The sequence below is a fragment of the Anguilla rostrata genome, chromosome 3, assembly GCF_018555375.3.
Source record: "Anguilla rostrata isolate EN2019 chromosome 3, ASM1855537v3, whole genome shotgun sequence".
NCBI lineage: Eukaryota > Metazoa > Chordata > Actinopteri > Anguilliformes > Anguillidae > Anguilla > Anguilla rostrata.
In genome coordinates this window covers 8,772,562-8,793,070 of record NC_057935.1, presented here as the reverse complement: position 1 = coordinate 8,793,070, position 20,509 = coordinate 8,772,562, and the positions used below count along the sequence as shown (strand labels likewise).

The 20,509-nt window shown below is 42.0% G+C and overlaps 1 protein-coding gene across 1 annotated transcript in view; it reads right to left on the bottom strand.

The window, feature by feature from the left end:
* The window catches only part of mrnip (MRN complex interacting protein), a 317,439-nt gene extending 299,248 nt beyond the window's left edge, over window positions 1-18,191 (bottom strand). The window contains exon 1 of the mRNA XM_064325894.1: window positions 18,182-18,191. The gene's annotated coding sequence lies outside the window, so the exon portion shown is untranslated. The remainder of the gene's footprint in view (window positions 1-18,181) is intronic.
* Window positions 18,192-20,509: the final 2,318 nt, after the last annotated feature.

Genomic DNA, 20,509 nt, shown 5'->3' with positions numbered 1-20,509 from the left:
AAGGCAGCCGCCGCGGAAAAACTCCTCATTTTCCTGCAGCGAGGCCGCGGCCCCCGCGCCAGACTGACAGACAGGTACACCGCTCCCCCCCCCCGCCCCCCTTTTTACCACGTTTGGCATTCTGAGTCCTGTCGTGTCGTGTCAGACAGGCTTGTCTCTCTGTGTGTGTGTGTGTGAGCTTCGGCTATCTATAACTGTTGACTTTACAGTCAAAGTTTCTTTGCCTTTTGTGTCTGAAACACAAACCTTGTCTGACTTTTTTGATTAGCAGCAGAACAGAACAGAACAGAGGAAAATAAACATTGTTATTCTGCGAGGAGCACGCTTGTTTATCGGCAGCTAAACGTTTACCGTGAGTCAACAGTAAAACTCACAAAGAAACAGGCGTTCCTTCCTGCAGAGGTATTAAGGTTCGACACGCACACACGCACCGGGGCGGCTGGACGGCTCATCCTGTTAAGGCACCGGTCCAGCGGATGGGATCCGTGGTCTGGTATTGAACCCGGACCATGCCAGCGCCTCGCAGGGCTATGCATAATTGGTGCGTCACCCTGGGATGGGAGGGTTTCGGCGGGCCAAGATGAAAATGTTTGTCTCCTGCAGTGCTGCATATAAAGTGTCTTCCTCTGACTCATGTCTGTGCCAGCCGGGGTTGTCGACTGCGAAGTGAAAACAAACGCCGTGCCGGTGAAATCACATTGTTGATTGACCTTTCCCCGACCGAGGTCACTATGATCACGGTAGCTTGAGCATAACTTGCCATAACTTTGGACAAAAAGGGGCAGAGAAGCATTTTAAAAGAACACAAAAAGTAAACGCAAACAGTGTCTCACCACATCCGCGTGCTCACGGCTCAAGGTACAGCATTCAGCACAGGCTCCAACACCAGTTACAAGAAGAATGACTGTAACACACTGCAATAATTAAAGAGATTAATTTAACATACAGCCATTATAATATCAAATTGCTGCAGGCAGGAAGGAGAGGAGCAGTTAAATTATTGGAGCACTTGGACGAGAAAAAAAAAAAATCTCCCACTGAAAATATACTGGAACTGTACTGCTTAAACTGTGTTTTTTTTGTCATCTGCCTATCAAGGACAAGCTTCAGTCTATGGAGCCCTGGAGTAATGGAGTATGCCTTCTTATTTAATGTATTCATTTTGACAATCTTATCTCAGTTAGCTCCTGTTCCTGGCAAACTGAAACACTGAACACATGAGGGCACTGGTGGTACTGTTTGATAGACATTCGTTGGTTTCATGTTTTTTTTCCCCCTCTTCCTCTAAATTTGATGTCGCTCTTCTATTTATTTTTTCACAGCAAAAAAATATTTATCGCACTGACGCACGAGAGGCAGTTTTATGTTGAAGTTCATGCTCGTTTCACAATTTTCGTGAAATATTCCGTGCTCAATGAGCCCTTAAATTAATCCATTAGTGGAGTTTTGTCTGACCAATAAATATGGATATAATGAACATGTAATGGGTTTGCCCAGAAAGCATCATGCAAGTGCAATACTAAAGCAATCAGATGGATCTATGATTGCTATGACTGTTTCTTAAGACTAATTGTTAAGTCACAGAACCACTTACTGATTCAATGTCTGTTGCCATTTCACTACAGTTTCAGACGCAGAAAAAATGGATTTTGCATTTTAGTAGCAATGAACAATTATTAATTAAACGATTAAAGGGGGGCGGGGGCGGGCGGCACAGTCTCCCTGTGTCCATCTGAGCCTCCCCCAGGTACCCCCCCCAGCCTCCCCCCACAGCCCAAAGACATGTAGTACAGGCCACCCTGTCCAGGGAATATTCCTGCCTCTTGTTGGGATGCTGGAATGGGATTCAGCCCTTCTGTGACCCCGGCCAGGAATAAGTGAGCTAGATAACGGATGGGTAATTAAATGGAAGCCTTTTTTGCGAAGGTGGTGAGGACAAGTGAACCTGTAAACTGGGTTTTAGGATACGCACGATGGGGTGGCTCTCTTCACCCACACGGAAATGTGTGTGTCTCTGTGTGTGTGTGTGCGTGCGTGACAGAAAGAGAGAGAGAGAGAGAGAGAGAGAGAGAGAGAGAGAATTCAGACCACACAGAAAGACTGTGAGGCTTCTGCGCCAGTTAAACCATTGCATGTGCCAGAGAAAAATGATATAAAATTCAAAGAGATTGTTCCCATGTCATCGTTAGCAATACTTGGCTTCCGGCCGAAAAAAAAAAAATGAACACATTATTTTATAACCATCAGCACTAAAGACCAAATTCTCCTAAAACAATTGCTTTGTACTGGTAAAACTGAGCAGCGGGTTTTGAGTTTTATGGTTCATTCTTTTTTTTTTTTCCTCTTGTATTCTTTATATATATATTTTATCACATCCAAATAGTTGTCTCACTGAAAATTCCCACACTACATCTGCAAGAGAAATGCAGTTCTAACAGCTCTGTATGTAAAGTGAGAGACTTGAAACTGTTCAGATATAGCCTCCCTGTGACAGATGTTTAAAAATCTCATCCTATGAGAATTTCAGGAATTTCAGAAATCATCGTAGGTATGATCATAGATGAAGATTTAGTGGAGGATTGGGGAGGCCCCGTTCCCCTCCAGTATTGAGGGAACATTAAATTGTACCCTCAATAATCAGTTAGATTGCACTGTGATACATTGCAAGCCATCAGAAACTACTTTAAATATTTAAAGCATCCTTCATTGCACAAACATGCTTTCCTCATACCACACGTCTCTCCCTTATTGGTTGAACTTGGTTGGACAGGGAAACATGACTCTCCAGAGGGCAACATTGGTCACCCCTGCTGGTTGACATTGTACAGGGGTGACACAGCCTTTTTTTCTATTGGCTTAACAGTGCAACATCGCCCTTCCCCATTGGCTGGCCTCACGGCCCTCCTTCGGTTTCAAGCACAGCTGAATGTACAGCCCTCCAACCTTTTATGCATTTCAGTCTGCCAATATCAGTAATCTCAATCTGAATGTCACCGTTGGCCTGAAGAAGAGAATAAAGGATTGGTCCAGTTTTGGGCAAACATTTATCTGTTTGCACGGTTGCAGTGCAACATGTTGTGCTACTTTAATATCAATCTCTGTGATGTTCTCACCCCCCCCCCCCCCCCCACCGAAACTCCCCAACAAAGCTACCTAACTTCCCCTCTCTCACAAGTATTGTCCACACTAAATGGGCTTTACCACCCGAGCGAGATTAGCTCTCTCATCTAAAAGACAAATGTTACACTTGGGTTCATGTTCAACTGGCAAGCCTGCAAAAGGTTTAATCAGATTTGCTCATAAGTTTCTAAATGTTGCACAAGTACCAATGCTGGTCTGTCCCACTAGATTAGGCTTCTCAGCACAAGACAGGCAAAATGATACGACATTAAGTGCTTTGAGGTTCCAATTTAACATCAGATTACAACCGTGATGAGAAATCATTTCAACAGTGCGGCAATACTCACCGCTCGACGCTCAAAGCTGATTTATTTAGTACACTGTTATTTCCCTTTGTAGTTTCACAGACTGTGAAAGAAATCATTCATGAGGGGCAAATAAAAAAATAAATAAAAAAAAGCCAAAAAAATATGAACACATCCATTTAGCGGTCAAGATCTGGCTTTTACTGCTGTATCACAGACGTAACGCTTCTGTCCTACACCCTGTGAATCAGTTCTATGCTGGAATGATTAGTCCTGGAAAACATTTAATTGCGGTTTGTGAAGTAAAATATTAATGGGAAAAGGGCTGATGTCTCCATGCTTCCTGCAAAAAAAGTAAATAATGGATGGCTTTCCTTCTGGTCTTTTTTAGATAGACGATTGGTCACATCTCTGGCTTGTGTACACACTTGCGATTATTTATGCAATCTACATTACATAATGGTAGGCCTGTTCTGTTGTGTGCAGAGGAGGGAATATATCAACGTGTACATGCTATTTCGCTTCTGGATTTCTTCACTGAAGATTGTCAAACTGTATTTTTATTTATTTATTTATTTTTTTTAGTTGGCAATAAATTCTGGACACCGTGCTACAATATTGTGGTTCTGCTCCCATCGCGAGAAAATATTGCTTGCTGTACATTCATAAAATGATGCCGGGGAAAGTGTGATCTTTCTGCCACGGCCGGATACGCTGCATAGTGACACATAATGGTGTTGTCGAATTTCCCTGACACTCCCTCTGTACAGACATAGCCGTTTGGCCCGCCTGGAGATTTGAGGTGACTGCAGCGGGGGGCACCTGTCAGTCAAATCCGCCATTATGCACCTATGACATCTCATCCTTAGAGCCGGAATGGAAGGACCGTCACAGGCTCTAACTGAAAACACGGGGGCTATGAACTTGCAGGAAACGATTTTATCCCCCCCACATACCCCATCCGCCCCCCCGCTCCCCACCCTCCCATCCCCCCGCCCCCTCTTGCAAGATCCACAGTACTGGCTGCTTTGATTCTGGTCCTTTATCCTGGTCCAAGGCTGAAAAATGTACTGATTTAAGAGAGGAGAAACAGTGCAAATCTCATAAAAAGTAGTAACATTTCAGGAAGCATTTTTTTTTTGTCCTTGAAGCCCAAATCTTTTAGTCAAATTCAAAATATCAAAAAAATAAAATAAAATAAAATCATACAAAATGTGCATTAGTGATATTTGCAGTTTGGCTGTAAAAGGGTACATTTCGAGTTTAGGGCGCGGTGAAGACATTTAATATGAAAAATCTGCGTAAGCCCTTCATTTTAATTTAGCGAGGCCCCTGCTACGCACACAAACAAGCGGTAATCCTAGCGCCCCGTGTCCTGCGGCGGGGCTCGACAGAGCCAGCGTGTCCACAGTGGCACGCCTGGGTGACTCGTGTTAGGTCAGGCAAGAAGTGCAAATAACACTTCATCAGACTAAATCCCAAGCTTCTGGGGCATTATGGGTAAATGGCACCGCAATGTCACCTAACATTTTCCATTTTGCCCTCTTATGCCATGGAAAATCAGCCACACGTGAACCATAACCAATATATATATATATATATATATATATATATATATATTCTCCCAGCTGGTAAGCCTGAGCAGCTTCTCAGGCGCTGTCTCAGGTTCTGTCACAGCTAGGGTACCAGTTCCCCTGGAAGTCATGTTCTGAGGCGTAGGCTCCTCCCCCTCCTCTCCTTAAGGAGAGGCAACAGAACGGCGTCACACGCATGGCTGGAGGTGCTGCGGGATGACATTTCAGAGAGCGGCCTCAGAATAAGGGTCAGTGACAGGATCAGTGCGCGAGGTGCCCCCGGGAGAGCCATCACCGGGGGGAGGGTGGGGGGTGGGGGATGGGGGGATGGGGGTGGGGTGGGGGGGGGGGAAATGTCACACGGACCTGCAGGACTCCCAGTCTGGGATGGTGCAGGCAAGGCGACACAGTCCAAAGAGAGCAACTTAGTCAGGGGAGAGAGAGAGGGGGAGGCAGAGAGAGAGAGAGAGTGTGTGTGTATGTGAGAGAAAGAGAGATTGAGAGAAAGAGAGGGTGTGTGTGTGTGTGCAAGAGAGAGAAAGAGAGAGAGAGTGAGTGAGAGAGGCAGAGAAAGAGTGTGTGTATATGTGTGTGTGAGAGAGAGTGTGTGTGTGTGTGTGAGAGAGAGAGAGGCAAAGGGAGAGAGAGGTAGAGAGAGAGAGAGAGAATGAGAAGAGACTCAGGGGGGAATCCACAAAAGGACTGTGATGCACCTGTTAAATCGTCGCAAGTACCAGAGAAAAGTGATGTATGATTCACAAAGCACTCGCAGTGGGTGGAAAGCGCCCAACACAACTGCACTATCAGGCAAATAGCGACGCTGCACGGTGTCTGGGTCCTGCGTATTTAAAGTGCGCTATCTGCATACATTTCAGCGCCAAAAATGACACGTTCTCACGAAAATGGGGCTCAATGTGCGATTCACAGAGATGATCTCAAATTGCCGCTCGCCGTGGGCTCGGATATTTTTAAGCCGACCTGAAACGGTAAGGCCGTGCAGTTGATTTATGTCACGCAATTCATTACACTACACTACAGGCATTTAGCAGGCGCTCTTATCCAGAGCGACTTGCACAACTTTTTACACAGCGTTTACATTGCATTCATTTATACAGCTGGATATGTACTGAAGCAATGCAGGTTAAGTGCTGTGCCTTGCTCAAGGGTACAACGGGGAATCAAACGTGCAACCTAGGTTACAAGCCCAGTTCCATACCCATTATACTCTACTGCCTCCCTCACAGTGCATAAACTTGTCAGTGACCGTGGTAGTTGCAAGAGGAAGACAGCATTAGTGTGTTAGGCATGCAAGAGAGCGGATCTCCTGTAAATTATTAATCATTACAGACACACTGGAATTGCCTGATGACAAAGAGGACACTGAAACTGTCCCCTGCAATTAGTTTTCTGTTATAATTTAAGTAGACCATCGCATCGTAAGGAGACATACTTCAACAACTCCCATAACCACGCTACTTAATATAAATCATTTATTCAAAATTGTTGTTCCAAGAAATCCATTCCAAATCCATCCAATCTATTTAAGAGGTCCATTTATTAGCCATTCAATTGACCTCCTTTCCCAGTGAAATCTAGATGTCAACAGGGGTGGAAATCTAGTTTGAGAAATGTTTTGACATAAACAGTAGGTTAACTCCAATATAGCTCAGGTTATTACCTGAAAATAGCCTGGCTACGTCCTAGACGGCTAGAAGACTTTCACTTTTCAACCAAATGTAGCCGGGTTTTCACCTGAATGCCAAGTTGGCGTTCACCACAAAAATATACACTGAGCTGTGATTCAATGATTCCTTTTTTAGTCGTTATTCTCTCTTTACTATTACCTGTGTGCCAGATTAAATTCTATCCTTTCTCAGCTTCAAAAATAAGTGTGAATAAAACCACACTTCATTTTTTCCCCCTTAAATGGGCAAATCTGCATTTGGCTGTTCTGCTTCTCGTTCACGGGGCGACCTTCAGTATATTTTTCAGCTAGATGTCCAGATTCCAATAGGTCACTTCAAGACCTTAGTGAAGTGCCTGTTCATTGAAGAGTGCACTTGTGTGAACTTGACTGTGTTTTTAATTTTTTTATATTCTGCTTTGTATATAATTTTGCACGGTATGGATTTTTGTTGCATTTCAGCTGTGCTTTGAATGGTATACCGCAGAGCCCCTTGAAAAAGAGACCACGGTCTCAATGGGTTTTCCCTGGTTCAATAAACATTAATTATTAAATAATACAACTGCTGCCCTTTTTTTTGCAACAACTAGTAAGGGTGTTACAGGTCTCCAAAACTAATTGTTGATCAAGTATGACCTCAACAGACTGTCTTTCTTGTAAAGGCAACCAGTTAGTCTGATAAGAATATGTCAGCTAGATGCAAACCATCATGTAAGCCATCAAAGGGATGTTCAAAACTGCCTCTTCATACAAATAATGCTCCAAAAATGTGTTTGCATTTTTTATTTTTATTTTTTATTTTTTTTTTTTACATTTACCAGCAGGCTTACATTTAACAGTATTTCCTGGGCATTAGTCATCCATTTCATATTCAAATCAAATAAGGTGTGATACAGTCCACATGACGTTGCTCTTGGTTGACCAGACAGGAGCAGCCCTTGTTGACGGAACCTCTTCTCCTCCCTTACACACTCCTCTGTGCGACTACGCCGGAAACTGGCTGTGGAGTTGGGAGGGCTCAAGACCAGACAGGGGGAACACATCGGTGGACTGAAAACCAGTGCTTTATCAGGCCATGTCACTTCACAGCCCCTTACATGTAATACTTAATTGGAAACAGTGAAAAGGAATTATCTGGGCTTGTAACCTTATAGGGTTCGATTGCCTGGGATACCCTTGAGCAAGTGACTGCAATTGAACTGCTTCACGAGCCATCCATCTATATAAATGAATGATATGTAAAGTTGTTAGCTCTGTAAGTCATACTAGCACAGGGTGTCTCCTAAGCAAGTAAGAATAATTGCTGTCTTTGTTATTTGTATTTGATTTTTTTTCTCACATGTTCAGAAATTTCACCTCAGTTTTATTGACTAAAACAAATGGTTCATGCCTTCTTCTTTGTATTTTAAGCAGTTTGATGATCTTAGAGGACGACATGCAATAGTAAAATTCTTGCAGATTTAGTGTTAAATGATCAAATGAGCACCAAGAAAAAAAAAATATATATTTTGTTTCAGTTTAATTATGGTTTAATGACATAGTTAGGGCATAGTGTATACATTCCAATGGGCTGCCGGTGGCCCAAGTTTAATTTAGTGGATCTTAAACTGTGTTTATACCTAAATTGCAGATTATAAAAGTAGAATGTGACTTTTTTTTCCTCCCTGGGTCAAAATAATTTTATTTTGTTACTTCCTGGGAAGTAACCACATTATAAAATCATGTAATTCACAAACTTTTTTGATTTGAATTTGAATTGTGTATTTGGACTTTGATCATTGGATCTGTAGGACAGCGGTTTTCACACAGTGTGCCACGCACCCTGGTGTGCTGTGTGGCAAGGTCAGGTGCGCCATTGAAATTTGAAGGACTCAATGTGTTTTTATATAGCCTCATAAAAAAATCAGTTTAAATGCACTGGCACTGCTTCTTAATAATTAAGAACGTTTGGACATAGTCACTTATTTATAACTTGGGGAATTACTTTATCTCAGGCCTTTGTCCATATTCTCAGTTTGATTATTTAGGAAATAAATTTGGTTTTGGGAGAGGGGGAGTTATTACTTTGCTGTACATCAATGGCACGATAGCATCACAACCGAAGAAATATTGTAACAATGACGTTGTTTGCATAACTTTTTAAAAAATTCACAGTTTTAAGTTTTTAGCGTATTACACAAAGGACAGATTTCTTAAACAGAGGCAAACAGCAAAAGAGCAGACAGACGGTCCACAGCGACCAAAAGCAAAAACTGTGAACGGACGGCATAATGAGATCTATCTCGCCTTTGGCTTTACTTGGACTGGGAATGCTAATTGCCCCCAATCCGAGTGTGTCATCTGCAAGGAGAAGCTGGCCAACGCAAATATGATGCCAAGCCAACCGAAGAGGCACGTAAACATCCTCATCACCAAAAAAAAAAAACAAAACATGGCCTTCTTCAAACGGTCAAGAGACCAGGATCAGCAACGGCAAGAGCGCATGCTCAGCTGTGTGAAGGTATCTGATATAGTAGAGGAGGCCACTTATTTAAAGTATTGAGCTTTTAATGGAGTAATGCTTTGTGTTATGTTTAGTTGGGCACATTTTATTTTGTATGTGTGTATGCGTGGGTGTGTGTGTGTGTGTGCCTGGTCCAGGTTATGTTTAGTTACACATATTTCAACACTGATTCCATGTAGAGTTCTTGCTCAATCCATTTCAGTACATATTTTTTGATAAATGATGTTATTGCCTGTTTGATTTTAATGACATCTATATACTGTGTTTTTTTTATAATCATTTGACAGTCTGGTGTGACTTATGTGCAATATGAGGCAAACCTTGCTAACAACATAATTATAAAATGTGTGACATTCTTCATAATAAATTGCTATGGCTTTAAGTTGGTGTGCCTTGAGGTTCTGGTTTGATATTTGGTGCGTCTTAGGCCCAAAAATATTGAAAACCACTATTTATATACCTCATTCACGATGCTAGAGGTACCTGTAGCTTAAAATGATTGCTATACATTGCTCGCGGGCTGTTTGTGTCTTTTTCTTGATTAATAATATGCCACAATGAATAATCTGCCAGTTCGCAATAAAGGCTAGTACAAAATGTCTTATTCATACAATCGGTGCATTTTCATGAGCAATCAACGTCTTCTGTTTTTAATGCCATGTAGATTATCTTATCTTTACATCATCAACAGTCCCTCGGTGCCAACATGGATAAATCAAGCAGTCTGAGGGTGATGGATCAAGGTTAATTCAGCCGCCTATATTTCCATTTCACGAACGGCAGTTCGGTGCATTCACTGTCAGCTGATTTGATCTGCATTTGTGCTGTTGATTTTCAAAATCTATCTGCCCACTTAACAGAAACCTTAGCGAAATCAGATATGGGAATGTAAGCTTACCTCTCTGTTGGGACGCTATGAAAATGACAGAGCTTTCCCTTCAGTATTCTTAGCTGGTTGTTAAAATATCTGACAGATCGAGAACTAGGGGCACACCCACCGTGATATAATGACGCAATATAAATAAGATCATAAATACCCATGATTCATTTTACAGCAAGTTTCTGCGTATCACTTGCTGTGCCACACAGCAAGCTGAAATAAAATAGGCCCGGAATCATACGCTGATGTTTGCTTCACATCCACACCTGTTCTGCGTTGTGCCTTCTACTGGTGTGAAAAAAAAAAACCTCATCGACTGCAGAGGTGGAAAGCCCAGAGGTCAGAAAGTGAAAGTCCTGCCATGCTTTTCATCCATCCGTGAACTCAGCCAGCTGATTTCGCTAATTAACTCTACCCCCTGGCTGAAGAACTGCGCTAATTAGCCAATCCAGGTGATTGGAACAAAATACCGGGGGGGGGGGGACTTTTTATTTTTCTGGATCCGTATTTTCCACCTCTGATCTACTGCCATTTTGAAAAAGCTTCCGCACCCGGGCCGCGTTTGAGTGACAGACGCGGCGCTTGTGCTGTTCCCACGCAGCCCTGGCATTCGCGCCGTAGCCCCGCCTTGAGATGTTGAGGTTGCGAATCCAGAAGAAATATCAACTGTCAAGCCTGAGTCGCGCGACCTTTTCCTTTTCCCTTTTTCCTTCTCCCTCGCCCGAAGTAAGAGAGAGGCAGTCTGATGGTCGCCGTGGCAATGTGTCAGGCGGAAAGCGGAGCTGTTACACCCGACATATTACTTCCGCGAAAGTTGGCCTTTGGGATATTAAAGAACTCACATTTATAGGAAGAACCAATGGAACATGTTAGTCGCTAAAGTAACATGAGTGCCAACTAGAAGATGAAGGACAACAGCACCAAAAATAAAAAATAAAAAAAAGGCCCAGCCGACTGACAGGTGACAGGACCTTTACTGTTGTGTGGAATACAGTGTATTTGTCGTGGCAAATATGCCGCCGCAAGAATTGTTTTCTGAGAACAAGGTAAAGGTCTGACCGGCCTGAACTTTCAAACGGTGTCTTTCTGGATAAGGTAATTTACTGGAGGATTAAATCAATAGCCAAAGCAATGACTTAAAACTTCTGTCTTAAAATGTCAAGCTACCAAGGCGATGTGCAGCGTTACTCTTGTGGGGGTGAGAGAGAGGGAGAGAGAGAAAGAGAGAACGAGAGAGAGAGAGAGAGAGAGAGAAGGACAGAGAAAGGGTACAGTATGAGCTTCAGAGTGCAAGAGAAATAGAAAGATAGTGAGGAAACAGGAGACGGGGCTGATGGTGTAGACATTTTGAGGTCCTGAAGGGCCTACGCCGGATTGGCTGTCGAGAATGTCACTCAGTGGTGTGGCAGCTAGGAGGGACAGAGTCAGAGAGCGAGAGAGTGAGAGAGAGAACAAGAGTGTGCGTGTGTGTGTGTGTGTGTGTGAGAGAGAGATCAATACTTTTATAAGATTTTATGCCTATTAAGTGTCATCAAATGAGGACTGATGTCAGAATTTTCACTGATTTAAACAAGAAATGATCAAAAACAATAATAAATAAAATCAAAGCACTGGATTATCAGATCAGAAATGGTTCTTTTTTGCCAGTGTTCTCTCCATATTCCACACTAATGCGCAATCGTCATTGCTCAATGAAAGGGCCAGTTGGTTTATAGAGATATTTCAGGCTGCCACAACCTAATATCCCAAATGAGAACACGAAGACAATTTCCTAATGTTCCTCCAAAGGTATTTATCTGCTAAGCCACTCAAAGGACAAAAACACTTCATTTTACATTCCTTGGAAATGTTTCGAACTGATTAGATACTGGCGATGCACATTTAGGTCTCACATATCTTTTATTTTTATTTTAGTGTCTTTGTCTCATTTTTATTGGGAATCTGTTTTGCAAGAGAGACCTGGGTAAACAGCAGCAAAAACAGTTTCAGACAAAGGCCAGCAGAAAGCCTCAATGGTACCATGGTACAATTTGCAGAAATGTAAAAAAAAAAAAAAAAACAACACCCAATCCATACAGTGAAAAGTGCACAAAAATGTCATCTTAACGGTTTAAACACTGAAAATCCCAAATTGCACTGCATTCCATGTCTTTGATCCTATCGCTAAGCTCATCCACTGTGACAGTCTCGTGAAGTTTCAGATCTTTTTGAAGTTCATTCCAAGTTGACGGAGCAGAAAACTAAAAAGATTTTTTTTTTTTTTTGTTATACAGCTGATTGCGTACCTTTGGTACAGTAAGTAAGCAAGATAGACACTAGCACGCATAAACAATAGTTGGCATTACTTAGCTGAATAATGTAGTCTAGTCAGAAACTAGTCTTATTCTGGCTTCAAAATAAAAACAAGAAATTTCTAAAGTAAAATCACTACAGCTTTAGGTTTTTTATTATTATTATTTTTTTAACAAATATTAAATGTGGGACTTAAAGGTAGGGCAAATATTGTTACATTTTTCCTAAAGAAAATGGGGGACGCATTTCTTAATAAAATTATGTGTATTGGGTTTTATCTGATCATTAGATTAATCTTTGCTTCATGGTGTTATTGTATAATGTGGCCATTATGCTATTGGGTAACAAAAACCAAAGCCTTGGATAGGTTTGTCCAGTGCATCAACAATGTCATTAAAACGTTCAATGCTACTGTGATTGTATGATGTTGTTTTCTGAAAGATATTTTATCCGAACTTTGAATAAATATCATTTTCATGTAAAAACTCATGTAATTAGTTTTAATTGGCAAGAACTGAAAGCTTAGACATTGGCCTGTAGTTAATTAGGTGTGTTGGTTCTCTTTAACATAGGAAGTAAATAGGTTTTCTTTTACCAGGAATAGCACTGGGTTCTAGGACGGGGTAGAAACAATAAGTTAAACTTTCAGCAGTAAAGTCAGGAGTGAGTTTCAAAAGATATGGATCTAAGTCATCAGAACCAGTGGGTGGTTTAAATCAACACCTTTGATGCCTTAAGGCACCTCTACAGATAACTGTGAAAAACAAAACAAAACATCTGTCCTTTTTCACCAAGTTATCATTAAAAGCCTCAGTTTGGATTTATGTTATGTGAGTTTGAGTTTCGTTATGTGAGTTTTATAAAGTTTAAAAAAAAGATTAAATACAATTCTCATTAAGGCGACACTAAATTTTTGATTTTTAAAAATCTCTGATCACATAAGGCTGTCCAAGTCAAGAATTACAATTTGCAGACAATTGTTTAATAGCTTTCCAAAATTTAAATGGGCTATTGAAATTTTCCATAGTGACGTTTAAATAGTGCTCAGAATTATCATTGTTAATGAAACAGGAACATTTGTTTCATTACTGCTGAATGTCCAGTCCAATCAGTTTAAAGACCCTGTGAAAACAATTAATTCTTGCATTCGTCCACAAGATAAGAATGTATATAACCATCTGTAAATATGTACAGGTGGCACTGAAATCATGACAAATTTACCACAGTGATGTCCACAGTGATGTGAATTATACTCTTTAACGGCCAGTGATGAAAACTGAATATTTTTACCTGCCGTCTTCATTCTCCTCCTTGTGAACTGTTTTCAAAGTTTGTTTTATCTGCAAAGTTGACAGCAGTCATTTTAATGAACAATTCATAATTAATTACACAGAAAAAAGAGCCTAATAAATGCTGATTTTAAAAGGTCATTTTTTGGAATATTAGAACGGACGATGACCCAGTAGCATAGCAAATTTTCCTTGGTTATTTACACAATATAATTATTAAAGATATGATTTAATTGCTAAATGACTAAGTATGATATCCTCTTGCATTAACCCAAACATCAAGATCTCCCCTCAAAACCAGGGATCTTCAAACCTTTTACAACCTTTACCACCATTTTACATTATTTTATAATAAGATGACAGTTTTATTAAAACGGGGCATTGCATTAGGAATCTTAATGTTTCCGATCCCAGAAATAGCACAATGGTCACTTGTATCCTTAAGGAAAATGTGGTGGTGGCATATTTGTGAGGAGCCTTTGTTAAAATTGAATCAATAAGGGTTGATTTCTCAGAGCTTGTTAGATTAGGAGGCCTAAATGCTTTGAGTTAAATAAGTAAGCTTCACATAGTAAGCCTTACAATCATGTGAGACAGGCTTTGGTCAATCCATGTTCAGATTGCCTCATGGTTGAGTTTTACCATGAGAAATTTTAGGGCCACCGATGTCTCAGAGGTCTATAACAACCAACAGTGAAATGACACCATTTGCTAACTCAGCATTCAAAGTAAGTAGTTAAGTAGTTATAATAATTTAAATACAGATTCAACCAATAATAAAGCTGTGTGGACCTGTTTGGTTTTCCAATAGACATACCTACTCTTTTTCTATGCACCAAACTATACGTATAACCACATACTATATGCATATGTCTTTGTTGGAAGCATATTTACTGAACAAAATATCCAATCTATTTTATTCAGATAACGTATTCTAGCCTTGTATGTTTGGTTCAGGGTTCATCTGGGGATTCCTGCATATCAAAAATACTTTGCAAATAAATAAATATAATAGCTGTACATCTTAGTTTTTTTTAATGATATGATCAGAAATATTAGATAAGATAAGAAAGAAATATTATGAAGAAGATATTCCTCTGGCTGCTGGGTACCTCACTCTGTAAAAGTGCCGCTTGCTCGGATGGAATCCGTCCCATGTCAGTGCCGACTGTGGCCGGCTGCCCTGCACACAATTGGGCTTTGTGTCACCCAAGGGATATACGGGAGGGATTACACTGCAGGGATAGCAGTGTTCATTGCTCAAGCAATCCCTGCCGGCTCTCCCGGTGCCGGGGGCTTGCTGTCTGTGCACATGTACGATTGGGTCACCTCTGTCCCCCACTCTGAACTTGTGCGACTTGTGGTGTTGAAAGAAGAAAATGTTTTAGAAGAGAACCGTGAGTTGCCTTCACTCTCCCAAGCCAGCAGCAGGGGGCCTACACGAGTACGTGGATTGGATATGGCAAAAAAAAAAAGAAGAAAAAAAAAAGATATTCCTCTGACAGAGAAAAGTAATCAGTCAATAGTAACAGCCTTTGAAAATGTTAGGAGACTAAAATGTTAACAGACTTTGAAATGTAAGTTCAGTGAAAGATTTGTAGGATGTAGAGATGGAGCTTGCCCACACAGATCAAAGACAGCAGGGCATGTTATCTGTGGGGAACACAAGGAATTATGGGATTCACTAACCGAACTTCACTTGCCATCTCCCATGCAAAAGAGAGTTATTAAACATTGTATTGCCTATTGAGACTTCATCCTGATCACTGTGGAGGAGTTCACTGGGCTTGTGAGAGTCTAATTTATGTTCACGGGCAGCTGGTGTTCACTGCTTATGGTAAACTATTCACGGCTCGGGTGTGGAAATGTACTGTAAACGTGGGTTGCCAGGTTGGGGTTGAACAGGAGAGCGGCCTGTCTGCACGCAGTGAGTGAACCCATTTTTATTACTGGCCATTTCCATGTATGAGTGCAGAGGAACAGTAGTTGGTGGTTGCCAGGTGGAGCATTTATTGTGGTTTCGCAGTCATTGGATAACAGATGTAGATGCTGCTTAAAAGGTTGAAAGGCCAATCAGGAACAAATAGACCAGTGGCAACACGTTCCTGGGTGCAGAGATGTCAGTGCGGATTGCTAGGTGGTGAGTGCTTCTGCAGGAGTTTACAGTCGGAAGGTCTAGGCTCAAAGTCTTGCCATAACCCCAAGGGTATACTGTAACTATGCATGGCTGACTCAATGTATAGTAGCACAAATACATGAAGCATTATCCCAAGTCTTTTAGTGCTTAAAGCAAACGGAGAGAAACATTAACAGGCACAGACACAGAACTTTGTAAACTGAAAGTTTCACTCTATCCATCAAGAGGAAAGCCAATAGAAAATTCCCCATCCCCTCCCCCTCCAAATCACTCAAACATTGAGAAGATATATCCCTGCATCAAGCCACTCAACAGCGAGAAGACACATTGCTGCCCTTCGGCATCTCAGGATGATTCCAAAGCGCACAACCCCCCAACCACAACCATCATCCCCCCCCCCCCCCACCATCACCCCCCAGTGCTTCTCTCCTGTTCCTGGTTCACCAAAGTAACTGCGATGACTAACGAAGAAAACTCTTCACCTGCTCTGCTGTACATCAATGCCAGCCGCTTATCAATCAGTCCCGCTGAGCTATTTGTAACAGGCCTTGGCGGGAGCCAGAGGAAGCTTCCTCGGCTCGTACAAGACAAGCTTGGCTGCGGACGCGCGTCGGCGCAGCCAGGTTTTTCGCGGCAGACAGATGCAATTTGTTGGACTCCATTAGAAAAGTAAGCATAAAGAGCAAACTCGCTCGACTGTGAAGCACCGGAGGAATTTATTCTACCTTTCCACTCCTCGCTCGCTGTCAATCAAAGCGGAAAGCGGGAGGAGGGAAAGTAGAAAAAAAAGAAGCATTACTGATAGCTAAGTGCAGGCCGAACTCTGACAGCACTCCCTCATTCAGATGCCTCCCTGCTTTCGAGAGCGTAACGCAGACAGACGGGGAGAAAGGTGAAGGCAGGCACTGGCTTCTGAGCCACTTCTTCCATGAGGCTTCCTGACTCCAGGATTCAGACATCCTTCTCTCTCCTCTCACACATACCAGGAGCATGCACAGTCAGAGAAATGGCTAAAATAACAAAGCGCAAATAAGTCCACTTTGGCTTCCAAAGCCAATCAGCCACATCGGCTATAGGTATTAACTTGTTTGCCAATCTTGTAAAAAGAAAACACGGACAAAAAACTTCATTCTGACACCGTAGAGATTTGCTGTACAAACAGAAGTTTACATCAATGGTACAAACTAAGTGTGAGAGGCAATGAAAATTGGTTCGCTCGAAAAATAATTGTAGCATCATTTGTAGCCTTAATTAAGTGGCTAAGGCTCCTTACATGTGTAAAAATTTAATCCCTTTTCTAAATCCCATATAATTTGATATGAATTAAATCACAGAAATGAGGATTCTCGCTCCCTATTTTTTTCCTTCAGAAAGGGTTTGATACGGGTGATTAGGTGAACGCAGCGTGAAAAAGCCAATTAAGATCGAGCCTTGCCATCGGAGTGCTCCCAGCGTTGGCAGAACTGCTCCGTAATCCATCCTTAATTCAGCAGTCGTCTTCGCCCAGATGGTCGCATTAAGGTGCGGGCAGAGGCGCAGCCGCTATCAAAGCCATCGGTCGCGAAGCGGCGGAGGCGCGCGACGAACGACCCGGGCGAGCCCCTCTGCACTCACATCCCGTCATCTTAAACTGCACCTTTAAAAAACAAACCCACTGGAGCCGCCACCGCTATCGCCGCTTAAATTCCACGCCCGTGCGCTGAACGCGTCGGTATGTAATCCGTTTAAGTACGTGGCACGCGGGTGTCGGGATCCAGTCCTGGAGGAGGGCCGCAGTGTTTGCTCGCTTTTCCTTTGTGTTTCGGCAACAGAGATTCATTTGAATTATCGATTGGCTAAAGAATCCGACACACCTCGCTCTCAGACTTAACAGGGTGCTAATTGAAAGGAATCCGCTAGTATCCGCAGACACAGAACTCACTCGAGATTGACATCCCTGACACAACAAACTTCGAAGCATCGACGCTGGGAGTAGAAGAGCAGCCTTGCGCGTAGTTCCTGCGCACGCAGCCATTTTATTATTTTTACATTTCATCGTTTTGAGTAGCACTGCAGGATTGATGTAAACTGCGTAGCTATGGCAGCACACATCTGATTGCTTGTTTGCAGCTGATTGCTTGTTTACTACACTTTGATTATGTGAAAATAATACACACATGTACACAGTCAAAGCGAGATCCAACAAAAACATCCAATTTTCAGTTCAATCTGCATCCCCCAGGAATGACAGGGTCATTCAATTCTACAGGCCAACTACGGAAACTGCTCCAGTGAATCTGGGGGGATTATTGCTGAGGCCAGAATTGTTTTCAAATGCAATGCAGTTCTCAGGTGATGCAATTTACTGAAGCCCTGTTCCTCAAAGTTTATTGAGAAGAAAAATCTTTATGATGTATTACATCCAACATTTTCATTGAAAAATAATCTTTACTGAAAGGCATTAATTGTGCTACAAAATCTTTTTTTTGGGTTATGTATTTCCCCAGGAACACATATTCACCAAAAAAAAAAAGCAAGTTAACATAATTTCCCAGAAATTCATTACTCAAAACTCTCCCCTGTTATTAATGTATTTGCATCGCTGTGAATTTACATCCACCACGCTAGAATGGTTTGCAAGTGTGGAAATGTGGGTGTGATTGTAGAATATTTCATGCATTTATGCTCTTCTAACTTCTGGTACAAATTGCAGGGGAAAGCCTTGATTAATAATGGGTTTACAAAAATGTCACTACTGCCAAAAGATAGTAGGCAAGAGGACATTGACATGATGAGGGCAGGAATGCCATTGCACTGCATTAAATTGCATTTATTCATTCATTGTCAATGGCAGTGTCAACGACCAGAGACAGTTTGGTGTGCGGTGGTCGATAATATCCCCGCTGGATTGCCAATACATTGACTCAAGATCAACTTGCGGCCAACAGCTACTAGGACAATTACATCACATGCAGACCTGGGTCAAATACGTATTTGTTTTGGGTTCAAATGCGTTTCTGTGCTCTATTGATCTGGCCTGCCGTAATTGACCCTGCCAATGTGACCAGAAGGCGAGGTTTGCACTTTTTGAGAGTATTTCATTGGTTCCAATACACCAGACAAGATCAGTAAAGCATAAAAAAGTAATTTAAAAAAAGCCTGCAAGTAACAGGCCATCTGACTTGAATGCTTGTAAGTTGTGACCATAGGAATTTTTCCTAGCGCTCCCATAAAATCCATATGACATGAACACAGCATTAAGCCGGCCTGGGCACAAAAACATCCTGAAAGGAACCTTCCAGAAACATATCGGCCCAGTGCTGCTGTTGAAATAAACTGGATTCTGTTTTCATAGCAGACATGGGGAGTGGAGCCATCCGTTCTGTGGCCGGAAAAGTGGACCGGTTCAGAGGCCAGACTATAACAGTATCAGCTGCAGTTCAACATGGAGATTGCAGTGATTCATGCTGACTCACTGACTGTGCAAATTTTCTCTCTCTTTTTTAAAACTTTTTGCTTTGGATGCGTGTTTGTGTACGTCAACATCCAAATTAATTACCAAACTATGTTTCCTCATAATGCTTAACAGTGATCATTAAAATTACGACACAACTTTAAATCCTTTTTTCACTGTGAAGGCCAAATTAGTGGAAATTAAAAGAGCAGAACGTGCTGTCCTAAAAAAACGCAGTTGTTGCAGAGGAAGAGAAAGAGCTTTCTGACAGTGTGTTTTCAGTCTACAGCCATGATAATCTCGATAAATTGCAAAAATTCGGCCCAGGAATAAAACTGAAAACAAAAAAAATGTGTTGAAGCTCTCCTCCACCGTTTCAAGTGCACAATTCAATTTTGCTCATTTTTAATTTTTACTGCAGTTTCCATGACAACAAGACTGTAATGCACTGACAATGAGGGGGGGGCATATGACTGTGAGGATTCACCTATAAGCACTGTTAGAATGCTACTCCATGCAGATAACTCTGCCATTCCTATGGACACTGATTCTGGATCAGTATCCATCATACACTGTGTACCTGAGGGTGGGGGGGGGGTGGTAGTGGTGGTGGGTTGTAGTTAATATTAGTCCCACAGTGCTCACCTGCACTTAGCTGACTGCAATGCTGAGGACAGAGTCTAATCAGGGAAAGCTTGATAGGACTCTCCAAGAATTCAACGGGGGTAGATGCACCTAATCAGAGAGGGCTCCCTAAAACCGTCCCAGAACCCCCTTCCCAGGAAGGGAGGGCATGCCAGCATCTAGTGCCGGGGCCAACGGTTCAGTCATGTCAGCCTTTCCAAAAGAGCGGAGGGGAACACAAGGAAAATAACAGCATAATAAAAAAATAATATATATATATATATAAATAAATAAATAAAATATCATAAACAGCACTGCTCCCTTCAGCACTCAGCCCTCCCATGTGTGGACACTTCATCGCCACGGCAACGTGTGCCAGTTGGACAGAATGCAGCTGTTTTTCGTTCAAAGGGAAAGGTCAGTTTCTCCAAACTACTGGAACATATTATTGTGCCATTATTTTCCCAGGGGTGGGGGCGGGTTGACTGTAGCCTCTGCGTTCTCGTTCTCTAAATGTCATTTCATTTGGAGCTGAGAATAGCAGTGGGTGGGGGGGAGGGGGCAGGTGGGGGGGGGCATTTGCGTTGGGGTTGGCTTTGTTGCTTTCAGTTTCCATAACTCCCAAAATAAAAGAAAAAACATTTTTAGCATTTAAAATAATTAATAAT